Source organism: Myxine glutinosa, chromosome 12 (genome assembly GCF_964187855.1).
Source record: "Myxine glutinosa chromosome 12, kmMyxGlut1.1, whole genome shotgun sequence".
Taxonomy (NCBI): domain Eukaryota; kingdom Metazoa; phylum Chordata; class Myxini; order Myxiniformes; family Myxinidae; genus Myxine; species Myxine glutinosa.
The window spans coordinates 113,115,714-113,131,823 of record NC_136272.1 but is presented as its reverse complement, the minus strand read 5'-3'; the positions used below and the strand labels follow the sequence as shown (position 1 = coordinate 113,131,823).

The 16,110-nt window shown below is 50.6% G+C and overlaps 1 protein-coding gene across 5 annotated transcripts in view; it reads left to right on the top strand.

Annotated features, from left to right (window-relative positions):
• UCHL3 (ubiquitin C-terminal hydrolase L3) overlaps positions 1-16,110 on the top strand; it is a 131,929-nt gene that overhangs the window by 102,386 nt on the left and 13,433 nt on the right. The gene's annotated exons all lie outside the window — the stretch shown is intronic.

Below are 16,110 nucleotides of genomic sequence, written 5' to 3'. Positions count from 1 at the left end.
AATTCCGACCAATTCGATTCGACCAATTCGACCAATCGACCAATTCCATTCGACCAATTCGAACATTCGACCATTCGACCAATCGCTTCGATCGACCATTCGACCATTCGACCAATTCGATTCGATTCATCGAATTCGATTCGATCGACCATTCGACCAATTCGATTTGCCAATCAATTTGACCGACCTTTGCTTGTGTGGAACGGACTGTGAAAACGATGTGGACTATATTGTTGGATACGACACACAGGACAGTGATGACGAACTCTAAATGGCATATTCTGTAATTAGTGCAGGCATTTTACGCAAATAAAAGGGTCAACCTCACACTAATTGCAACAGAAGCAAACTCAACTGATTTGTGTATCCTCAATATGTCCTGAATGAGGAAAAAAAAGTGTTAAGGAATTGCATGGGTGGAAAGTTTGGAAAAATGCATAAATATGACCCTACCAAAAAACCGATTTTTAGCCCTTTCTGCTAGATTTGACTATGCTGTATTTATTTCCTTGAAGCAAAAAAAACACATACAGATTATCAGTGATGAGAATTTATTGTGATCACATCATCACATAACTGATCAACTGTTGATCAAACGATTGAACCAATTAAATATGTGTACAGAATACATATAACACGACACAATGTCATCGTCGTCACAGGGCATCTGTATTGAGTTAGTGCAGCTGGATCCCCTGCAGTTTCCACATGCCACTGTAGATAACTCCACTGTAGATAACTGAGAACTGTCAGTGTGTCCTTCCAGTCACGGGATTGCCTTGCTTTGGTCATGTCTTTGTTCTGCTCTCCAGTGTTGTAGTTGACCCCCGTGAGTCCCTCCATTGCCTGGTTTACTTCTGCACAGGCGGGCATCGATAGCAGCCACAACAGACGCTGTTGCTCCGTCATCCCTCGCCCTCATGTGAGCCCACCACTGGTTTTTAAACTTCTCATCAGAACCTGCTCAATGACCAGGTCAGGTGAGAGACCTGCCCATAGGCGATCGCTTCGCCGAATCACGTGGAACCCTTCCTCGAAACGTTGTTGGACTTCTGGGTGTTCAGTCTTGAGGTTGTGCATCTGCTGAAGGTACACCCTGGCAGATTTGGTGTAAAGATTGTGTCCTGATGCTGCCAGATAGGGTAGCATGTCCTGGATAGCCTGCAGATGTAAGGCCCAGTTTCCAGTGCGTTCTGCACTGATGTATTTTCGTAGGATGTCCAGCATGTCCATGTACTGAACCCAGAGAGCTGAAGTTCTAGAGGACTTCTTGGTGGATTCGATGTGCTTTTGAAGGCGGTCTGATTCTCACTAGAACTTCAGACTGACAAGCTTCTTCAGCAGATATAGCCCCATTTATCAGCTTCTCATAGATCTTATAAGCTCCCTCCAGGTCCGCATCTCTGCTTCCATCTGTTATCTGATGATCCGGTGGCCTTGCAGCTGCAGCTGCTTCGGCTGACTCTGACTCTCCATCCTTACTGTTGTCTGGAGTTCCAGATTGCTGTGGTAGATGGAAATCGAACACGTTTGATAGCATCAGTGCATTGATGGCTGCATCAACAATTGAGTGTGCACGAACTGCTCACGCAACAGCTTTGCCACACATCGTGGATTACTGCGTTTGGGGCATAGATCAACTCCAGCAGTTCTTGTAGCCCAGATGAGGCCATCAAGTGTCCGATGCAACCGAGGAAGCTCATTTCTGCATGGAAGCCACCCAAACGCAAGACTATTCGTCTCAGATCACTTTCCATTGGCTCAGAGTTGATAATCATGAGAGCCTTCCACCAGAGTGGCTGATCAAACGTGATTATTGGGGTGACATTGTGGCATCGTGCATGCTCACTAACAAATGTCAGGGTCGAGAATATGCATGTGCTATCACTGGGATTCAGATCGATCATCGGCAGAAGCATAACAGTTGCTTTGCCAGGGTGGTCACCATAATGCATGAACTGCATCATTCCTGACCATGCAGGTCTGAGAGACCCAAAGAGGACGGATGCTTTCCACAGGACATCAAGATTTTCACAGCTGTTCTGGACCTGAAGGTTGACAAGCTTCTGGTAGGTCAGTGCCGTCAAATTGTGCCTTTCGTCTTTGTGGTACCGTACTTGTACCCTTCCAACCATTGCCACATCCAAGGAAGTAGCCTTGATCCTGGGGATTGGCTGCCTTGATCTAATTCCAGGGGTTATGGCTGCAATCATTCCTATACCATGGAATGTACCAAGCCCATCAAGCCTGCGGATGTTATGGTCGACATTGTCAGCTACATATTGGACAAACTCTGTCGATAGGTCATGAATGTTTGTTCCATGGAATTTGGCTGCATTTCGTTCAAACTGGTGCACCTCCTGGTATGCGCAACAAAACCCAAGGTGATGAAGAGTATCAATGAGGAACCGCGATGCAAAGTGGTGATATAGTTGCACGCCCACCCCAAACTGAAGTGGTGCTAACATGACTCTTGGTCTAGTTGCCTGCATCATTGCTTGTCCAATTGCCGCCACTTTGGCTTGAGTTTTGGTCCCGGCAAATAGTTCTTCCAGGAGCACGCGAAGAGTATCTGGAAGAAATCTGACGCCAGCCTCTTACGATTCTATGTCATCAAGAGCTGGGTAAGACTCATAGGATAACCCGATGTCTTTGATATCTTGTTTGATGAGCTTTGCAGCTGCCTGCACAAGCTTCATCTTCTCTTGATCTTCTGTGTTTGTTTGTTTCTGCTGTGTCTCATAGTAGTCTTGCAGCACCACCCTGGCTGTTGTCCTGATGGTAACCACATTTGGTTTCCCATTGATCTCGGTGTATATTATCTTCTCACCGAAGTGTTTTTGCAGACTCCTCTTCATATGGGTGTAACCGTATGGTTCATGTTCACTGTGTGCAAGCTTCTGCTGCATGAGGTCAATTAGATCATTTATGGTGATCTGCTCGTCATCATTTTCTTCTATATACTTCACAACCTCCAAGAATGCTGCTGTCCTCTCATCAACGACAGGCCGACCAGCCTTCCTCCTCTTGGAGTCTTCTGTGTTTGTCTGATACGCTACTGGTATCTGCTTGTATGTGCGAAAATTCACACTGCAAGTCTGGTGGTAGACTGCATCTGCTGCATGTAGGTCATGCACATGCAGAATCCGTGCCTTCACAGTCTCTGACCAGTGATCACCTCGTGCACGACATGTTGCCAAAAGCGTGTCCTTGAATTCAATTGTCCTGACTTGGAAAACACTGACTTCACTTGGCTTCTTTCTCTTTTTTCCAAACTGAGCTGGTGTGCCACAAAACAGGCAATCAGTACTGTAAGAGAACCTCCCTGTAGTCGATCTTAGTGTAGGACTCTCACTGCTTGTACTTGTTTCTGACTCTTGTTGTCTGGTGTCCTTGGCTATCTGTTGTGGATTAATGTATGTCCAGCGACAGTCTTTGTGTATCTTATCACCAGGTACAGCATGAATATTGTCTCCCCTTTTTTTACTGGCCTGGTTGATAGATGAACTTCCCTTCTCTCCAAGTGTTGATACTGACGACCCTCCTCCGTCCACAGACTGCTTGCAAATGACACACTGTTCATATGCCTCCATTTCCTGAAAGTGGAAAAAAAATATGCACGTTGAAAAATATGCACGCACGGTTCAAAACGTGCATGTTTGGAACTGGATCCTAGTTAGGGATGTGCCGAGGATGTTAGAGGGTTCATAACTCAGAAAAGAGCACTGTAGTTGTGGCGTGCGCGGCGTGTTTAAACTAGTTAGCAGAATATGTACAATGTAACATAATGTAATAAATAGCTAGCTAACTATTTGTAACTTTCTCGAGAACCACTCGCCCAAACAACTTCAATCTTGACACTCCACTTCCATCGGTCCTGAGCAATACACCTGCCGAATGTCAACTTAGAGTGCTCAGTTTTTTAGATTGTATTGTATTGTCACTATAGGGCGGATGGCAGTCATTTTGAATTTCAGGATACAGCAGTTGATCAGTGTGATGATGTGATCATAATAAATTCTCATCACTGATATTCTGTATGTTTTTTTGCTTCAAGGAAAAAAATACAGCATAGTCAAATCTAGCAGAAAGGGCTAAAAATCGTTTTTTTGGTAGGATCATATTTATGCATTTTTCAAAACTTTCCACCCATGCAATTCCTTACCACTTTTTTTTCCTCATTCAGGACATATTGAGGATACACAAATCAGTTGAGTTTGCTTATGTTGCAATTAGTGTGAGATAAAGTCACATTATTACTGGCCGAAATCGTGTATGTTTGATGCCATTGACTGCCTGTGTATATTTTGTCATTGACTGCCTGTGTAGATGTGAAGTTATACTGACTGCATGTGTATATATGATTTTGCTGACTGCCTGTGTATGTTTGGTGATATGAATTATTGTGACACATTTTGATGTTATTAACTGCCTGTACAAAATGATAACATGTATTTGATTATGCAACTTATCGCGAATATAAAGACAGTATTTTGCAATTCAAAACCTTTGATTCGTGTCTTACCATTCCCCATAGCACTAATTTGATACTTTCATTGGATTCCTTGTCCCTGAAAATACAGGTTTAGTATATTTTAAAAAGTTTTTAGGGTAATTAGAGGCAGAAATAGAACAAAATATGTATTTTACAGTGGCCATTTTGGAAATCCAAAATGGCCGCCATACAGGTATCTCTCCAAATGTAAACATTGATTTTTAGTTTCCTTATGCTATAACCTTTCCAAAAATGTATAGGTTTGCTAATCTACCATGATTTTGAACGAAATATAATTTATTGACATAGTGAACCTGACTAGTGCCTCGTTCATAAGGGAGAAGTTTGTGCCCGAGTACGCAGATCGACTGTAATACCGTGGCCATACAGGAATACTTCTACCACAAATTGTTTAATTGAACCATAAATGTATTTTGTATCGTTAATTATGTGCATTACATCCAAGTTAGTCACACCTGTTCCTGAGGGTGTGTTTGGCTTCACCTGTAGTTTGTGGTGTGCTGCCAGGCTTGTGGGTTTGACAGTTGTTTAATTTGAGCAAAGCTTTTTAATATACTGTATACATATATATATATACTGAAACGCAAAATAATCTTACCACCTTTGAAACCTTTAAATATCAACAATAACACTGCGTGTAGTAAATGTGTGAACTTATTTGTGGACAATAGTGTCCTCACTGTCAGACAAAACGGTCACGGATGGTCACTTGAACCTTCAATGGTCACTTCATAGCACAGCTGTTGAACAGCCGTTTTGACTGTCAGTGATTAGCCATGGGGTACGGGATGATTTTAATGAGCTGCACGTGATGTCTTGATATTGGCTTTAAAAAGGCCAGTGCAAAATGGGCATTTCAATCAACATGCCACGATTGTCAAGGGATCAACGGCAGCGTGCCCTGGGCATGCTGCAAGGCGGACTGAGCTACCGTGAGGTGGCACGTCGCCTTGGCTGTTCACACCAGACGATATCGGCCCTGGTGGACAGAGACACCCTCAACAACTCTGCAGATGACAGACCTCGATCAGGGAGGCCAAGAGTCACCACTGCAAGGCAGGACAGGCAGATGGTCCGAAGTCACCTGCGGGATCGATTCCATCCAGCACCCCGCACTGCGGCAGAAACTCCGGGGCGTGCAAACCCACGGATCTCCAATGATACTGCACGAAGACGACTGCATGACTATGATCTGACTGCCAGAAGACCATACAGAGGCCCCGTGATGACGGCTGCCCATCACCGCAACCGACAGAGATGGTGCCAGCAGCATCAGCGGTGGACCTTGGCGCAGTGGAACGAGGTCGCTTTCAGCGATGAGTCAAGGTTCTGTGTGGACAGTCCTGATGGGCGTGAGCATGTCTGGAGAAGAACTGGCCAGCGATATGCCGATTGTTGCGTGCGTCAAGCCAACAGGTGGGGTGGCCCAAGTGTGATGGTGTGGGCCGCCATATCAGGCCGGTACAGGACGCCACTGGTGGTTGTGGATGGGAATCTTAACGCCCAGCGGTATGTGAATAACATCCTGCGACCTCATCTTCTGCCATTCCTGCTAGACCACCCAGAACTGAGAACCTTTCAGCATGACAACGCTCGTCCCCATGCTGCTCGCTTTACCACTGCATTTCTCCAAGGCGAGAACATCAACACCATGCAGTGGCCTGCGCTCTCCCCTGACCTGAATCCCATAGAGCACCTGTGGGATGAGCTTGGGAGACGCGTAGTTGGCAGGGCCAGGACACGGGCAGAGCTGCTTCAGACATTGAGGACTGAGTGGGACAGAATCCAGCAGCAATCCATCCAAAGACTGGTAGGCAGTATACGCCGACGATGCACTGCCTGTATCCAAAACAATGGTGGCCACACACGCTATTGAAAGGGGACTGACATTGCACCCTGTGCTGTTCTGTACTGTCGAACAAACCTCACGGTAGCTCAGTCCGCCTTGCAGCATGCCCAGGGCACGCTGCCGTTGATCCCTTGACAATCGTGGCATGTTGATTGAAATGCCCATTTTGCACTGGCCTTTTTAAAGCCAATATCAAGACATCACGTGCAGCTCATTAAAATCATCCCGTACCCCTTGGCTAATCACTGACAGTCAAAACGGCTGTTCAACAGCTGTGCTATGAAGTGACCATTGAAGGTTCAAGTGACCATCCGTGACCGTTTTGTCTGACAGTGAGGACACTATTGTCCACAAATAAGTTCACACATTTACTACACGCAGTTATTGTTGATATTTAAAGGTATCAAAGGTGGTAAGTTTCTTTTGCGTTTCAGTATATATATACATATATATATATATATATATATATATATATATATATATATATATATATATATATATATATATATATATATATATATATATATACATACATACATACATACATATCTATATATATATAGATATATACATACATACATACATAAATACATACGTATATACATATCTATATATATATAGATATATACACATATATATATATATATATATATATATACACATACTGTGTATATATATACACACATACACACGTGTATATATATATACACATACACACGAGGTGTGTTCAAAAAGTATGCGACCTTAATTTGTCTGTGCGTAAACAAATGAAGCTCGGGAGGCGTTGATTGGTGCACGTATGTAGGCGATCCTAATGCGCACGTGTGAATTTTTTCCCACCTGCAGAAGCTGTCATTCGACGGCAGACCGCCGATGAGTGAGGAAGTGTAAGTGAGCGCCGTCGGATTTTCGTTTTTGACAAAATGACGGAAAAACTTGAACAACGCTACTGCATCAAATTTTGTGTAAAGCTTGGCGATTCCCAAGTGGAAACGATCCGCAAGATTCAACAGGCCTTCGGGGACGAAGCAATGAGCACCACACAGATAAAGGAGTGGTACAACCGCTTCAAAGATGGCCGCACATCAGTGGAGAGTGAAGCACGTTCGGGTAGGCTCTCAACATCCCGAAATGAGATCGTAATTGACCAATTGAGGACCCTGGTGATGCAGGATCGTCGAATCACGATCAGAGAACTTGCAGACGAGGTGGGCGTCAGCATTGGATCCGTTCAGCCATTATGAAGGAGGATTTGGGCTCCAGTAGAATCTCAGCGAAGTTCGTACCAAAGCTGCTAACGATTGAGCAGAAGCAACTCCGTTTGGAGATCGCACAGGACATGCTGGAGACTGTGAACAGCGATCCCAGATTCCTCAACACAGTGATCACTGGTGATGAGTCCTGGGTTTATGGGTACGACCCAGAAACCAAGTTGCAGTCATCACAATGGAAGCATCCAACATCCCCGAGGCCAAAAAAAGCAAGGCAGGTCCGCAGCAATGTCAGTCATGCTGACAGTCTTCTTCGACTCCAGTGGCGTGGTTCATCACGAGTACGCACCACACGGCACAACCATCACTAAGGAGTATTACCAAGAGGTTCTGCGTCGCCTTCGTGACGCTGTGCGACGCAAACGGCTGGACCTGTGGGCAGCGGGCAATTGGCAGCTCCATCACGATAACGCACCCGCCCATTCTTCACATTTGATACAGAGTTTCTTGGCCAAACACAACACACCTGTGCTTCGTCAGGCTCCCTACTCTCCCGACATGGCTCCGTGTGACTTCTGGCTTTTCTCCAAGCTGAAAATGCCCCTGAAAGGGACCAGATTTCAGTCCAGAGAAGACATCATGCGGAATGCGACGGACCAGCTGCGCGCCATCCCAAAAGAGGCGTTCCAGCGCTGCTTCCGACAGTGGCAGAACCGTTGGGAGAAGTGTGTGGCAGCCCAAGGGGACTACTTTGAAGGAGATTAGTATAAGTTTGTTGTATCTGGATACGAGTATTTTTTATGAACAAAGGTCGGATACTTTTTGAACACCTCGTATATATGTATGTATGTATGTATATGTATATATATATATATATATATATGTATATATAATATATATATATATATACTGTGTATATATATATATATATATATATATATATATATATATATATATATATATATATATACAGACTTGGCATTTAATATGGAATATTTTTTTTGTGGGGGTGAACTTACTTTTCAAGATGACTTAGAACCAAAAGTTCATTGGAATTATGTTGAAATTATTCTAGATTTTGTTAATGTGACCTTTAAAAGAAACAAAAACCACATTTGACATTTCGAAGCAAATAAATTGATCCTTGAAAGTGATGTAAACTGATATGGAACTCAGTTCACGGACAGTACTGTGTTAAACTTCTGTGCGTTTTCCAGAAGTATCTCTTTATTTTGCACATTAGCCAAAAATTTTTTTTAACAAAAACAAAAGTTAAATTACGAATGGGATTATGGACAGTAAAATTACAGTTCAGTACTTCGTGTAACCCCCACGAGCATTCAGGAGAGCACGTACACGTTGAGGCAAGCTGTTCACGAGATTTGCCAAGGTTTGGACAGGAATCGCTTGCCATGCAGTTACAACAGCCTGCTGCAATTCACGCACAGAGGCAGGCTGCTGGTCCAAGTTGTCGATTTGACGCGTTAATTCTGCCCACAAGTTCTCTATCGGATTCATATCCGGGGACATGGCAGGCCACTCCATATGCTCTACACCACGGTCAGCAAGAAAGTGTTGGATCATGCGAGCACGATGAGGCCGTGCATTGTCATCTTGGAAGACAAAGTTTCCTCGAAAGACTGCACGAACAAATGGAAGCAATGTTTCTTCCAGAATGGCCCTGTGCTTGAACTGGTTCAGGTTTCCATTCAGAACAACCAGGTCAGTTTTGCCCCATGCATGAAAAGCAGCCCAAACGGTCACCCCACCACCTCCAGCTTGGACTCTTGGCACGATACAATCTTCGTTGTAGGCTTCATGCACTTGTCTGTGCACTTGGACGCGGCCATATTGACGATAGACCAGAAATCTAGACTCGTCACTGAAGATCACGTGATTCCAGTGTCCTGGCTGCCATTGACGGTGCTCTCTGGCCCACTGCAATCGGCTCTGGCGGTGTTGTCTGGTCAGACATGGCTTTCTCAGGGGACGACTGGCACGATAGCCTGCTTGAACCAGTCCTTGGTTGACGAGCCTTTTGGATACAGGCACATTTGTCAGTTGCTGCCACTCAGCCCTAAGCCGATTAGCTGACTTGGTACGGCCATTGCGGACTAACCGGTGCAGCTGGCGATCATCCCTCATTGTGGTTCTGCGGGGACGTCCTGACCTCGGTATTGGAGAAGGGACACCCCTCTGAGCATTTCGTTTCAGGATCTTTGACACCTGACCTTGAGTGATGCTATACTGCCGAGCAATAGCACGCTGTTTCATGCCGGAATTTCGTAAAGCCACCACTAAATGACAAACAGCATTGTCGAGTTGACGGACCATCTCCAGGGGAAGCAGCAATAACTTTTGTAGACGTGCAGCAGTTGTTTTCCACTAATACAGAACGCAACAACCCCCATATACCCGATTGTGAAGCCAATCGTCAAATGTACCTGTCCGTACATTTTGTCACGCCACCTGTGATATAATCCTGTTGTTGACTTCTTGCTGTGACAGACAATCAGTGACATGGTTCTTTTAACAAAGAAATCACCGAAGCGTAAAAGAAACTCACCAGATTGATATACCGAGTTCAGAAAGTAAACCCAAGTCAAGAAAAAAAATATATTCCATATTAAATGCCAAGTCTGTATATATATATATATATATATATATTGTTGCGGATCTTCGAAGCCCGTTCCCGTTACAAAGGGAAGATTAAGCCCCTTTTTCCCTCTGGGTCTTTGAAACCACGAGACCGAGTCGCCACTTCCGGGCAGACGTGGAAAAGGGTTTCGGGACAATTTCACACATACCTTGAGTACCCACGCCGCAGCGGAAGCGGGGATCGAGTCTCGCACAAACCACGCGTGATTGAGTACACCCGAGCGGAATGCGTACCATGTGACTCGTGCTGTTACCTTTCTATAGAACCCGATTAGAGCGATCTAATTCGTACCATGCGAGACCAATGATGGAAATGACAAAACAGTCAAATCAGAAGAAATAACAGATTTATTTACACTATTTACAGGAATTTGAAGGAAAGGAAAGGGACACAGGGCAGAACTTAAACAGTCTTATACTTTTCCCCAGACAATGGGCCCACTTACACAGGGAGATGGAGGAAGAATGTTCATGCGCCGAACGCTCCTGCTTCGGTCGCTCCAGGAACAGCTCACCCGGCGTGGCCCTCTGGCGGTCACAGCACGTATCCCGGCGAAGGCAGGCAGGAGGGAAAATCCTCGCGGCACGTATCAGGCAAAGGCAGGCAGGACGGAAATCGCATGTCTGTGGCCCGGCGCGGGTCGTCCTTTACAGCGCGATTAATACTGCACAGAGCGCGGGGAGCAGGGCAAGTTCGTGTACAATGGAGTTATTCCGTTTGTACGATATGACTCGACACAACGCAATCTCACGCGCGTTCTCAACTCCAAACTCCAACTTCACTCCAACTGATCTCAAAACCCCGAACTGAACTCTCACCTGCGAACTCATCTCATAACTGAGGTGGGGGGCTCTGAGCAGGGTTATATGGCCCCGCCCCAGCCCGACTCGAATGTTCCAAACCCCGCCTTTTGCCGCAGTGGTAAGTCACTCCCCTCGAGCCCTGATTGGCGGCTCGTGTTTACCGATGGCTCTTCCTCCGCCTTCCTTCGGCCTCGGTCGACTTGTTCAGGCCCGCCGAGTGGTATTTTGGCGCCAATACCAAACCAAAGCGCCATAAGGACACCTAATTTTCATTATCCTACTCAACGCAAAACTAACACAGGAAAGGACTACGCTTACATTTACTAAGAAATAACTGTGCTTAAGCGAGGCTACATGTTGTAGTGTAACTAACTAGGAGGGGAAATTAACCTTTATTGCAAAACCACAACAATATATATATATATATATATATATATATATATATATATATATATATATATATATAAATTTGAATTCATAAAAAATATACTGTTCTAAATCTATGGGGGGGGGGGGGGGGGCTGTGCTCAGCGCTTTAGCGTGTGATTGAGAGATCGGACGAAAAGCGATAAATAACATTGTAGCGGCTACCGCTGGGTTTACACAATCGCCTTGTACCTACCAAGGACGCGGAGCGATCACCATGCCGGGCTCGTCCAGGACGCCCGGGCAGGCCCGCTCTCAACTTGCCAGGCCTCGTCCGGGACGCCCGGGCATGCCCGGGCACGCCCGGCCATGCCCACTCTCGACTTGCCAGGCCGCGTCCGGGACGCCCGGCCACGCCCCCTCTCGCCTTTCCCGGGCAAACGCTCCGGGATAATGTGTGTATATATATTGCTGCCTGATAAACGGGCTTTTCAGAGTACCCGAGTTGTTTTGTTTCAATAAAGAAACTCGGACGAATTCCAGCTTTTTGTCGCGTCCATTCTTCCGATTACGTGGGAGCACAGCTCCTACATTGGTGACCTACCGACATGGACACGGCAGTTGCCCTCAAACTGCCTACCTTCTGGGAGGCTCATGCGGCGGTTTGGTTCGTCCAGGCGGACTACCTGTTCGCCCTGCGAGGCATCACGGCCGACGACACCCGCTTCTACCATGTGGTAGCAGCGCTCGGCTCAGCCACCGCGGCCCGCGCCCTGAGCCTCCTCGAGAGCCCGCCAGCCGCTGACAAATACGGCGCGATTAAAAAGCTCCTCCTCGACGCTTTCGCCCTCTCATCGGTGGAACACGCACGGTGCCTGCTCGACCTGCCCGAGCTCGGCGACACGCGCCCGTCCGAGCGAATGGACTACATGCTTTCGCTGCTCGGCGAGCACTCTTCGGCTTTCCTGTTCCGGGAGCTGTTCCTCCGTCAGCTGCCTAGCCCGGTACGCCTCGCCCTGGCGAGCACGACGATCACGGATCCCCGCGCCCTCGCCAGGGAAGCCGACAAGATCTCCGCGGCAGGCCAACGCATTGCAGCAGCGACCTGGGGCACACCGCCGTCCGACGCAACGCCCATGGCGCCCGAGCACCCGGCACGGTCGACGACCGAACTGCCGACGCAATTGGCGGCCGCTACACCGAGCCGACCACCTCCAGCACGACGACCGGGGCCTCCACCTGACCAAGCGTGGTGTTACTATCATGCCAGGTTCGGACAGAAGGCCCGGACATGCCAACCCCCGTGCACCTTCGGCAGGCCGGGAAACGGCCGGGCCGGCGTTCATTACCAGCCATGAGCGCCGGCCACACGGGCAACTTACTTTTCATCACGGACAAAGCGTCCGGACGGCGCTTCCTGTGCGACACCGGCGCCCAACTGAGCGTCATACCCGCCTCTGATCAGGACAGGCAGTCCGCGGTTTGCGGCCCCTCCTTGGTTGCGGCCAACGGATCGGCCATCCGCACCTTCGGCCCGCGCAACGTCACCCTCTGCTTCGGCGGCCAACGCTTTAATTGGACTTTTGTAACCGCATGCGTGCCCATGGCTCTGTTAGGCGCCGACTTCCTCTGCGCTCACGGACTGCTGGTGGACGTCCAACGGCGTCGCCTCATCAACGCCGAGACCTTCAGCTCCCTGGTATGCACATTGAGCAGCTCCGCTCCGACCGAGCTGGCATGCGCCCTCCCGGCGGCGAACGAGTTTGCTCGCCTGCTCACGGAGTTCCCGGCCCTCACGCGGCCGACGTTTTCGGCCGTCGCAGTACGACATGGGATCGAGCACCACATACCAACCACGGGCCCGCCGGTCTACGCCAGAGCCCGCCGCGTCGACCCAGCCAAGCTCGCCGTGGCCAAAGCCGAGTTCGACGCTTTGGAACACCTCGGCATCGTGCGGCGCTCCGACAGCGCGTGGGCTTCGCCACTACACATCGTCCCAAAACCAGGGGGCGGCTGGCGCCCATGTGGCGACTTCCGCCGCCTTAACGACGCTACCACCCCCGACAGGTATCCGATCCCGCACATCCAAGACTTCTCCGCCCGTCTGGCAGGACGGGTCATTTTTTCAAAAATCGATCTCATACGGGGATATCACCAGGTACCTGTCAGGGCGGCCAACGTCCCTAAAACGGCCGTCATCACGCCGTTCGGCTTGTTCGAATTCCTGCGGATGCCGTTTGGTCTCAAGAACGCGGCTCAGGCGTTCCAGCGCTTGATGGACGGCGTGCTGCGTGACCTGCCGTTCCTCTTCGTTTACCTGGACGACATCCTCGTCGCCAGCACGTCCCGAGCACCTCCTCCACCTCCGAACACTGTTCGGGCGCCTCAGCGAGCACGGCCACGTCGGCACGACGGCCGTTGATTTTTTGGGCCACCACATCACCAAGAACGGGGCCGTGCCGCTGCCAACCAAGGTCGAGGCCATCACCACGTTTCCGCGTCCCCGCTCCATAAAGGCCCTGCAGGAATTCCTGGGAATGGTGAATTTCTATCACCGATTCGTGCCCCGCGCTGCTCAACTCATGCGGCCCCTCTACGAAGCCCTCCGGGGCAAGCCGGCCAAGCACGACATTGTCTGGTCCGCAGCAATGGACGCGGTCTTCAAAAACTCAAAGCGGGCCCTCGCCGACGCAACACTGCTCGCTCACCCGGTGCTCAACGCTCCCATCGCCCTCACCACGGATGCCTCCGACTACGCGGTGGGCGCCGTACATGAGCAATGGGTGAACAGGGTTTGGCAGCCACTCGCTTTTTTCAGCCGACAGCTCCGGCCGAACGAGCTCAAATATAGCACGTTTGAACGTGAGCTCCTCGGTCTACACCTGGCCATTCGCCATTTCCGCCACCTCCTGGAGGGCCGACCCTTCACGGCGTTCGTCGACCACAAGCCGTTGGTTTACGCAATGGCCAAGGTCACGGAGCCGTGGTCGGCCCGCCAACAGCGCCACCTCTCCGCCGTGTCGGAGTTTACCACGGACATCCGGCACGTCGCCGGCAAAGACAACGCCGTGGCCGACTGTCTTTCTCGGGCCAGCGCGAACGCGGTCCACCTCGGCGTGGACTTCGCGCTTATGGCGGCGGACCAAACCACCGACACCACGGTGCAAGCCCTCCGGGCGGCGGACACGGGCCTCCGCCTGGCCGACATCCCCTTCGCGGACACTGTCCTGCTCTGCGACGTCTCCCAAGGCCAGCCTCGCCCCATCGTGCCAGGTTACCTGGCAACGCCGCATCTTCGCCTCCCTCCACGGCCTTTCCCACCCGGGCTGGAAAGCTTCCCAGAAGCTGCTGTCGGCGCGATTCGTCTGGCACGGCCTTCGACGGGACGTCCGCGATTGGACCAGCACCTGCACAGCCTGCCAACAGGCCAAGGTCCACCGACACACGCAGGCCCCGCTGGCACCTTTCACCGTGCCCGAACGACGTTTCGACCACGTCAACGTGGACCTGGTGGGCCCCCTCCCCCCATCACGGGGGTTCACACACCTGCTCACCATGGTGGACAGGACCACGAGGTGGCCGGAGGCCGTTCCCCTCGTCTCCACCACCACCGCCGACGTGGCGCAGGCTTTCATCGCCACCTGGGTCGCCCGCTTCGGCGCACCGGCGGACATCTCGTCAGACCGCGGACCGCAGTTCACCTCCGAGCTGTGGGGCGCGGTCGCCCGCAACCTGGGGGTCAAGCTCCACCGTACTACGGCCTACCACCCCCAAGCCAACAGGTTGTGCGAGCGATTCCACCGCTCCATGAAGGCCGCGCTCATGGCCGGCCTTCAGGACGGCGGTTGGGCCGACCGGCTGCCGTGGGTCCTTTTGGGCCTCCGCACGGCCCCCAAGGAGGACCTCCGGGCATCCACCGCCGAGCTTGTCTACGGCCAGGCGCTACGCGTCCCGGGCGAATTCGTGCCCGACGCTACCAGTCCCTGGTCCGCAGCTCACCAGCGCTCGGACCTCCAGGAGGCCGCCCGACGGTTTGCCCCCGTGCCAACGTCCCACCACGGTGACCCCCAGTCCTACGTCCCCCCAGCGCTTCGCACAGCGGAGTACGTTTTTGTGCGTCATGATGCACATCGGGGGCGACTCCGGCCGCCGTACGACGGGCCCTTCCGGGTCCTGCGACGGGACGACAAGTCGTTCGTCATCGACATCGGCGGCAGGTCGGACCGGATTGCGGTGGACCGCCTCAAGCTGGCGCACGTGGACATCGACCAACCGCCACGGTTGGCCCTTCCGTCGCGGCGAGGCCGCCCCCTGTCCACAGTGCCCCCCACTCGACCGCCCACCACCACACTGGACCCCCCCCCCCCCCCACGACCCGCCAGGGGTCGCTTCGGCCGGGTCATCAGGACCCCCCTTAAATTGACCCTGCCAGTGCAAGTCGATTCTGGGGGGACGTGTGTAGCGGCTACCGCTGGGTTTACACAATCGCCTTGCACCTACCAAGGACGCGGAGCGATCACCATGCCGGGCTCGTCCAGGACGCCCGGGCAGGCCCGCTCTCAACTTGCCAGTCCGCGTCCGGGATGCCCGGCCACGCCCCCTCTCGCCTTTCCCGGGCAAACGCTCCGGGATAATGTGTGTATATATATTGCTGCCCGATAAACGGGCTTTTCAGAGTACCCGAGTTGTTTTGTTTCAATAAAGAA